The sequence below is a fragment of the Panthera pardus genome, unplaced genomic scaffold (assembly GCF_024362965.1).
Source record: "Panthera pardus isolate Hobbes unplaced genomic scaffold, ASM2436296v1 HiC_scaffold_13, whole genome shotgun sequence".
NCBI lineage: Eukaryota > Metazoa > Chordata > Mammalia > Carnivora > Felidae > Panthera > Panthera pardus.
The window spans coordinates 121,918,116-121,926,166 of NW_026526688.1; positions in this window are offsets into that span (position 1 = coordinate 121,918,116).

Sequence of the window (8,051 nt, forward strand, 5' to 3'; positions counted from 1 at the left end):
AGATCTGAACTCATTCCCAGGATGCCTGTGGTCATCAGCCAACAATAGAAGCAACAACAACACCAGTGGAGGACTCTCTGTAGGCTAGACAACGTTTTAAGCACTTCACAGGTTATACCTCCCTTAGCCCTTAACCCTTACCCTGACCCTATTAGCTATTGTTACCACAGTTCCAGAGTTTCCTGGTGTGTCATACATTCTCTACTCACCAGACACAGGAGAGAACATTCATAGTCTCTCCACGGAGTCCTCAGCATGGTCTTCTTTGTTCCACCAGCTGTCCAAGCTGAACTTTGCAACTCTGCAAAGTGAGAACTGAGTAAGACACACCCATCCATAGCAAAAGCGTGACTGCGTGGTCTAGAAGTCCATTCTGAGAGGCATAACACTTCGCTTACAAGTTATGAACTCCAGTACTCCCTACCCTTCACTGCCCCCGCACATACAAATACATACATACACGAAGCATTCACTGCTTCAAATAGTTTACATTCAGCTGCTTCAAATAGTTTACATTTGCTTGCGTGCTGCAATATCAGAAAGGGAGCGTATTTTAAATTTCATGGCTTTTAAAAATTTGAGTACTACACCAAAAGTCAACCAGGTGGGTGAGACATTTCATTGAAGAAAGAAAGACATTTCATTCAACAAATAATAGGAATTTCAAAAGACCAGGGCTCTGGCTGGGAAAGAAAAAACTGCCAGTCTTTTAGATAATCAGATGAGTCGGTGGTGCCCAGATAGAGGTTTCCTGTGATTTGATTTTTCTAATTAAGGTTGTTGGTATCCATTAAGCTTTTTCCATGGAAACCGTATCCAAGATACACAACTGGTTCCAAATGGACTTGTTTTGAGCACAACAGGAAGGAAGGCTTCAGGTTAGAACTCAGAGACCGAAAAGTTTCTCTAATGTCTGAAGTTGAGTGCGATCTTGAATTCAAGTGCATTTGATTTATATAAATTCAACCACTCTGTGGGGGTGGGAAGCTAGGAAATAGCATGTTATCAAATGTTATTTTATATTTATTATATATAGAATAAACATGTGCACTTATATATTACATATTGTACATAATTATGCAGATTCACATATTATATTTTATAGGTTGTATACTCAAAACCTTGAAATCAAACTTTATGAACAACTTAAGGGATTTCCAAGCGTAATTTTGACCCCACTTTCTTTTACCTTGAGCACAGTCTCAGAAGCCCAAGCTGCCTGTGACTCCTCTGTGAATTAAATGACCCTTCAGACAGAAAGAAAGCCCATGGGATGGATGTCCCAAGAACTAATCCAAATCTGATTGTTGCTAAGGTGGGGTCTGTCAGATCCTGGAATTCACTAGGAATAGAGAAGGAAATGAGGTTAGAGTGATTCAGGAGCATTTTTGATGAGTCTCAGATTTTATCCAGAACATATTCTAAAGTCAGTGAGAGAATGTTTTGTGAACTGTTGCATTAGGAGTGTGTTGTGTTGAGTGAGAAATGGTTTTCTTGCCCATGTTTGCTTCCCTCGCTCTTGAAGGCAGAGAGTTCAGCAGAGTTAGCCAAAAAAAATCCTGTGCACCTATTTCTATTCTTAGATGCCGTGTGTGTGATAATGATACAGAAACCCATTCCAGTCTTATGGAAGGGGGTATATGTTTACAGGGACTAAAATAGTAGCACATTAAAATCAGGCAGGTGCTTGATTGGGGAATGCAAAACCGTCTTCTCAAAGAGGCTCTGGAAGTTTTTATTTAAATGTTTTCAGCAAAATAAACTGTTACTAGGAAAACATGTTGTTATAAATATAAGGGTCCCCAGGCTTGAAATGTATCTGGCTGACTTCTCTTTCCTTGTAACTCTGCTAAGCCTACATGCTCAACGGTGAAAGTCGGATCTCCTCATACCCTTGATCACCCCTGGCTGCTGGCAGAAAATGGTCGGCTTTCTGAGCTTAAAGCAAAGTCTTTTTCTTGACTGATGACCCCTGACCTTTTAAAGAGTATGTATTCAGAGATCTCTTTTGACCCAGGAATCTCTTGCATGATATAATGGGCTATCTTACATTCTGAGTGTGAGGGAAAAAGACACATGAAAGTGGACATAAATAGTAAAAGAAGCAGCAATGTATTAGTCCAGAGAGGAATTACTGTGGGGAAAGAGACTAAGAGTCACTTTGTGACGGTGATGATGGCTGAAGGACTGTAGATGCGAGGGGGGGGGGGGCTGGACCGGGGTTCAGGGGGACATTTTGTATATAAGTACATATTTATTTCCAGGAGAATTGTCAAATTAAAATTGCCAGAGTCTCAAAGGGTTTTGTGAATTAAGAAAGATTGGAAGCATTGCCATAGGAGATCAATCTCAGTCTTAAAAGATTCCTTAAGTTATAGAAGGTACAGAAGAGGAAGGCTCTCTGAAGAAGTGGGAGAATACAAGACATAAACAAAGAAACACTGAGAAAAGTGAAAGTCACACTTCATACTGGAATTGGTTTCAGACTTGTATGATCGGGACACGGGATTCATATAGGACAGTGAAGAAACTGAAGCTGGAAAATAGGTTGGAACTGAAATGGGGACAACCTTAAATTAAAACTAAGGAGACTGGACTCCCTCCTACAGACCACAGAGAATCACTGGCTCCAACTCAACTGAAAAACTATTGAGCACCTGATATGTATAAAGCAATGTGTGGTGTCCTGGTTTTGGGGGTGAGGACAGGACAGGCACATGTAAGGGAGAAGGGTTAAAATTTGCTCACAGCATGATAGTAGTTAGCAATAATTAACCTTTATTCCCATGCTTACTATGGGCCAGGTCTATACTAAATGCTTTAAACAGATTATCTGATTTAATCCTCAAACCCCGATTGTGGTATATACCCTTTTGGGGGTATAAGGAAGTTACGTTACTGGTGCTTAGTTTATAGCCGGGAAAGGTGGAGTCATTATTCAAACTCAGGCGGTGTAACTCCATTGTCCAAGCTCTGGAACACTCTATTGACTGTTCTGGAACAGCCAGAGATGACCATGACCCCATGCCTCTCATCAATACCAGGATATTGACCCTTCTAGAGACATCCAGAGTTTACCAAGTGCTATGTGAAGTGACAAAATGAATATAGCATATTTCTATAAACAGTCAACTTTATTTCAAGACTTGAAAAAAATATATATGAAAACAAATGGGAATATTATGGGAATATTATGCATGTAAAACTCACATTAGTTTTTTTAATGAACATATTACATAACCCGTGTACAGAAAAGCGAACACTCATAAGCATACAGCTTGCTGTACTTTCACACAGTGGATGCATCTATGCGATCAGCACCCCCAGGAAGAAGTGGAGCCTTTCCAGAGCCCCCATCTGCACCTGCCCTGGCACCATCATCTGGGGTAGCCATCATTTAATATGTGCCCTTTGCAGGTGGATTCTTTTCCTAGCATTGTGTTTGTAAGATTCATCTATATTGTTGCATGTGGCAGTTGTTTATTTATGTGGTATTCGTTCTTAAAGTAAAACTTGATGCCACAATGAAGTTATTTGCATTTTTAGGGAGTATTCTCCAATTTTTTGAGAATGAAGTTGAGTCTCTTCTGTTTGGTCACTCGGATGACCAAGTTTGAGCAATATAGGAGAAAGCACCACATTTGGCGCCAGGAGAAAGGAGTCTAGTCTTCCTCCACCACCCACCACTGTGTGACCTTGGACAAGTCACTTAAATCTCTGAACTTCATTCCCTACATTAATAAAGTAAGGAAGGGAGGGTCAAATGTCTCTTGGTCTACCCCCGTATGAGTCGTCTTTGCTTCACTTTTTTTTTATTTTAATGTTTATTTATTTTTGAGAGCGAGTGAGAGAGACAGAGCGTGAGTGGGGGAGGGGCAGAGAGAGCTGGAAACACAGAATCCGAAGCAGGCTCCAGACTCCGAGCTGTCAGCACAGAGCCCGATGTGGGGCTTGAACCCACAAACCATGAGATCATGACCTGAGCCGAAGTCGGATGCTTAACCAACTGAGCCACCCAGGCACCCTGTATTTGCTTCACTTCTAAGTTGAATGGGCTTAACTTAAGAAAAGTTTATGGATGAAATAAAATTTCTCTAAAATAAAATTATTTTTTTCTATTACAAAAGAAAAGCATATTTGTTGTAATAGTTCAAACAACACCTAGTTGTCTGAAGGAAAATCTGACAATAATTGTTCAATCTTGCCTTTCCAACACACAAAAACAATGTAGTTTGGTATCTATACATCTATACATTTTCCGTTGATACAACTCTGTTCCCTTAATGAGTTTGTTGATTGTTTTTGAATGGAATCATACTAATACATTTTATTCTGCAATTTTCTTTTCGTGGAAATTCTTTCAAGATTGAAACATACGTTTCTGATCATTTAATGTCTGCAGAACTAATGTATACACAATGTGCCATTGCGTGCATTAAGGAATCTACTCCTGAAATCATTGTTGCACTATATGCTAACTAATTAACTAATTTGGATGTAAATTAAAAAAATAAAATAAAAAGAAGAGAAAAGAAAAGAAAGAAAAAAAAGAAAAAAAAATTGGTTCAACACTAACCTAGTCTGGAGAAACTTCCTGTAACTTGTAAAGCCTGATGAGGCATCTTTCCTGACCTGCTGTCCCCGATGCTTAGACCCTCAGGACCCTGCCTCCTGCAGGCTGGAATAACCAGTAGCTGACTCTGGGGAGATGGACAGAGTTAGGCCATTTGAAGTGGTCAATATTACACAGAGGAAGATTTATTTATCCTGTCAGTGTTTCACTTTGATGCTGGTCTGGAAAGGATAATTTTCCCTTATCCAGTAATATCTGAAACACCAAAACCTCCACTCCTCCCTCAAAAGAGAGCCAGATGGAAGCCATTGTCAGGGGCCAAGGGGAAGAAGGGAAATAGGGGTGGGGAGAGGGAGGGCAATATGTCTGGGAGACCATTGAGAGAGGAGAGGGGGAGGGCGGGAGACCAGAGAGGAGCAACTCCTTGACACCCATCCTGACTGGAGGGAGAAAGTAAGGAAACTTTTTGCCCCACCTCCTCCCTCTGTGGGCTGGCTTGAGTGTCAAAGTTTTATTTCTGGTGGTGAACTGTGTCTTCCTGTCCTTCCAAGTTCTAAGGGCATAGCTAAGGGGTTGCATCTACAATGTGCATGGCACGATTCTACAATAACGTGCTCTTCTTTGCACAAGAAGATAGTGCTACTTATTCATCCTCAGGGTACATGCTGTTTTTTATTCACAGGGATAGTTTTACACTAATCCTGCCACTCTGTTTCCTTGGACTCGGTGGTGACCAGCTGGTTCCATGTGCAGGCAGCTGTTTGAGGCTGTGGAACAGCTAATTGGCCAGCAGTGGGAATGAACCTGTGACCTCCACCTCACAGACTGAGTGCTCAGTCCTCAACTGCGGGTGGTGGGCTCGAGTCACTCAAGAGCTGGGCAGTCAGTGCTCTGGCACTGTTAGTTGTGAAAAGTCATGTAGCAACATGTCTTCACTAACCTCAATTTTTTAATCCACAAAGTGGGAATGATCATTGCTCTCTCATGGTGTTTTTAAGAGGATTAAACAAGCCAAAGCACATGTTTACCTCAGTAACTAAATAAATGCTTTTTGGCACCCTCAAAAAAAAAAAAAATAAGAAGAAGAAGAATGTGGTGCCTTTTCTTCGGATGTAATTCTTAGGCGTGCCCACCTGGGCCAGGAAGCCAAACAGCTGGCCACACTCTGGCATTAGGCAGTGGTCTACAGAAAAGCCTCCTTCACATCATTGTGTGTGAATACAGAATTTAAAGTAATCAGAAAATATCCGTCTCCTATTGCACCCCAGAGAATCCTGAGAATGTCTGCACTTGGTAAATCTTCTGTCTGACTTCTAGTTTGAGTCCAAGTTTAAACCTATCTCTTTATTTCTAGTCTAGTAGCCTATGTCTGCTAACGTGCTAAAGCGTTCTTCCCTTTGAATGATGTATTTGCCTATTGTATTATGCCATTGTTGGACACCTGAAATATAACCATATTCTTTTACCAACTGGTGGATAGCCTGGCCTTCATTCTCTATTTCTTTAATGATGTTAAAGTTTTTCTTACTATGATACGTTTCACAAGACTTTCAGAGAATGCTAAGAACTTTCTCTGCAGAGATAAAAATAATGACACTGAGTCATTTCCTTTGTTGCTCTTTGAAATCCCATATAAAGTTATCTACCAAGTATACCTTGCTTGGTCTAGTAAGTATGCTTGCTTAACATGAGTTAATGCTGGTGACATTAGTCATTGTTAATTGCTCAAGAGTTGAGATCAGGTAGGCAATCACTGAGTTCATCTGTAAAAAAAAAAAAAATGACTCCAGTCATATTACGGAATAAAAGGCTCTATGGCTACCAAATGAGTATTTCATAGTAGCATACACTGACAGAAAACCCTGAAAATGCAGAGGCCAGGCAGTTTGGGGTTCTTAATTGTGTTGACTTTCTGCTACAATTGGTCATTGTTTTTCCATTTATGAGTTTCTTTCTTCTTTTTCTTCTTTTTTTCCTTCCAATCTTTTAATAGAGTCTGTCCTATTCTGAATTCTCTGCCTGTCTGATTTTTAAATAGAATTTGTGGTTTGAATTAAACCTTAGTTTTTGGAAGTTGACTTTATTTGAAAGAGATTTTCTTACAAGTTTTTCCTACACTGGCATTCATTTAGTTAGAAAAGAGAAAAAGACCTGCACAGAGAAATTGCAGGTAAGTACCTCTTTTAGGATAACCCTCTTTTTGTCTCTTGGGGAGCTCTGGCTAGGGCTGTGCTTTCTGGAGGAAGCAAGACTCTAGAAGCAGGTTTTCATAACTTCAGCCATTAAGCAATTATTCCTTAACCTACAAGGCATCTGACCTTCCAATTTTGTACTTTGTCAACTGCAGGGAGAAACCGCTGAAATATGTCGAGTTATCATGACAGACAGGGCCATGTGGAAAGTGCTGGAAAATTCCTCCTTAGACTATAATTGCCTTGATGGGCAGAAATTCTGCCTTCTATTCAACTATGGAGTGTGTATGGCCCATAGTGCTTGAGGCAGTGTTCAGGATTTATTGTGCAAGGCTTCAGAGCAAGATTAAAATGGGGCATTGAAATTACTCTACTTGCCTGAGCAACCAATTCTATTTTATTTCATTTTATTTATAGGGTCATTTTCCTTAATCCCTGAGTATATAATGTATACACAGGTTGATAATATTTTTATCAGAAATATTTTTATCAGAAAGAGGTGTGTTCTGTTTGTGGTCATGCAGATGAGATTGCCTAATAGATGCATTGCTTCCTTCTAATTGAGCATTTGGCACCGTGGAGAGCGTTCGAGCAGAGAAGCCAGCAACCCTCTGCAGCATAATGCTCCAGGTTCAAGCTCTGGAGCCAGACTGCTTGGGTTTGAGTCCTACTCCATAATTTCTTAACATCTCTATGCCTCAGCTTTCTTATGCATTAAAATTGTACCTAACTCATCAGGTTGCTAATACATACACATGTAAAGGTGCATCACACACAGTAAGGCTACATAACTCTTAGTTGTGATTATTATTTAACCTTTTCATTGTCATTAAAAATCTGGGAATTTGTGCCATTGAGTCTGGTTCTCCATAACCAAAAAGTTGGCTGAAAATTTAGCAAATTCTCCCTTTTCTTCTTTTTCTTTCATTCCCTTCCTCTCCCTCTGTTTCTTCCTGTTTCATTTTCTCTTTTACTCTCCGCCTAGTGCTCTGGCTTTATATCCACACCATGATACTTGATATTTCCAGTATTTCCTTATGTCATGTTTTTAATGGCAATGACGTGAGCAGAAGCAAGTTGTCAGGGGGAGAACAGCAATGCTGTACTCTCCACGTCTCGGGTATGGGAAGGTAAATGCTTCACTTATTAGGGGCTCCCACTCCATACCTACCCCCACGCCTATCCAGAAGAAGGAACATTTTTCTGTGCGGGGGTGGCTTTCACATTGGAAGGGGATGGGTGATGATGTTATTTTTGTTCCCCACAAATGTGGATGTTTAAAATAG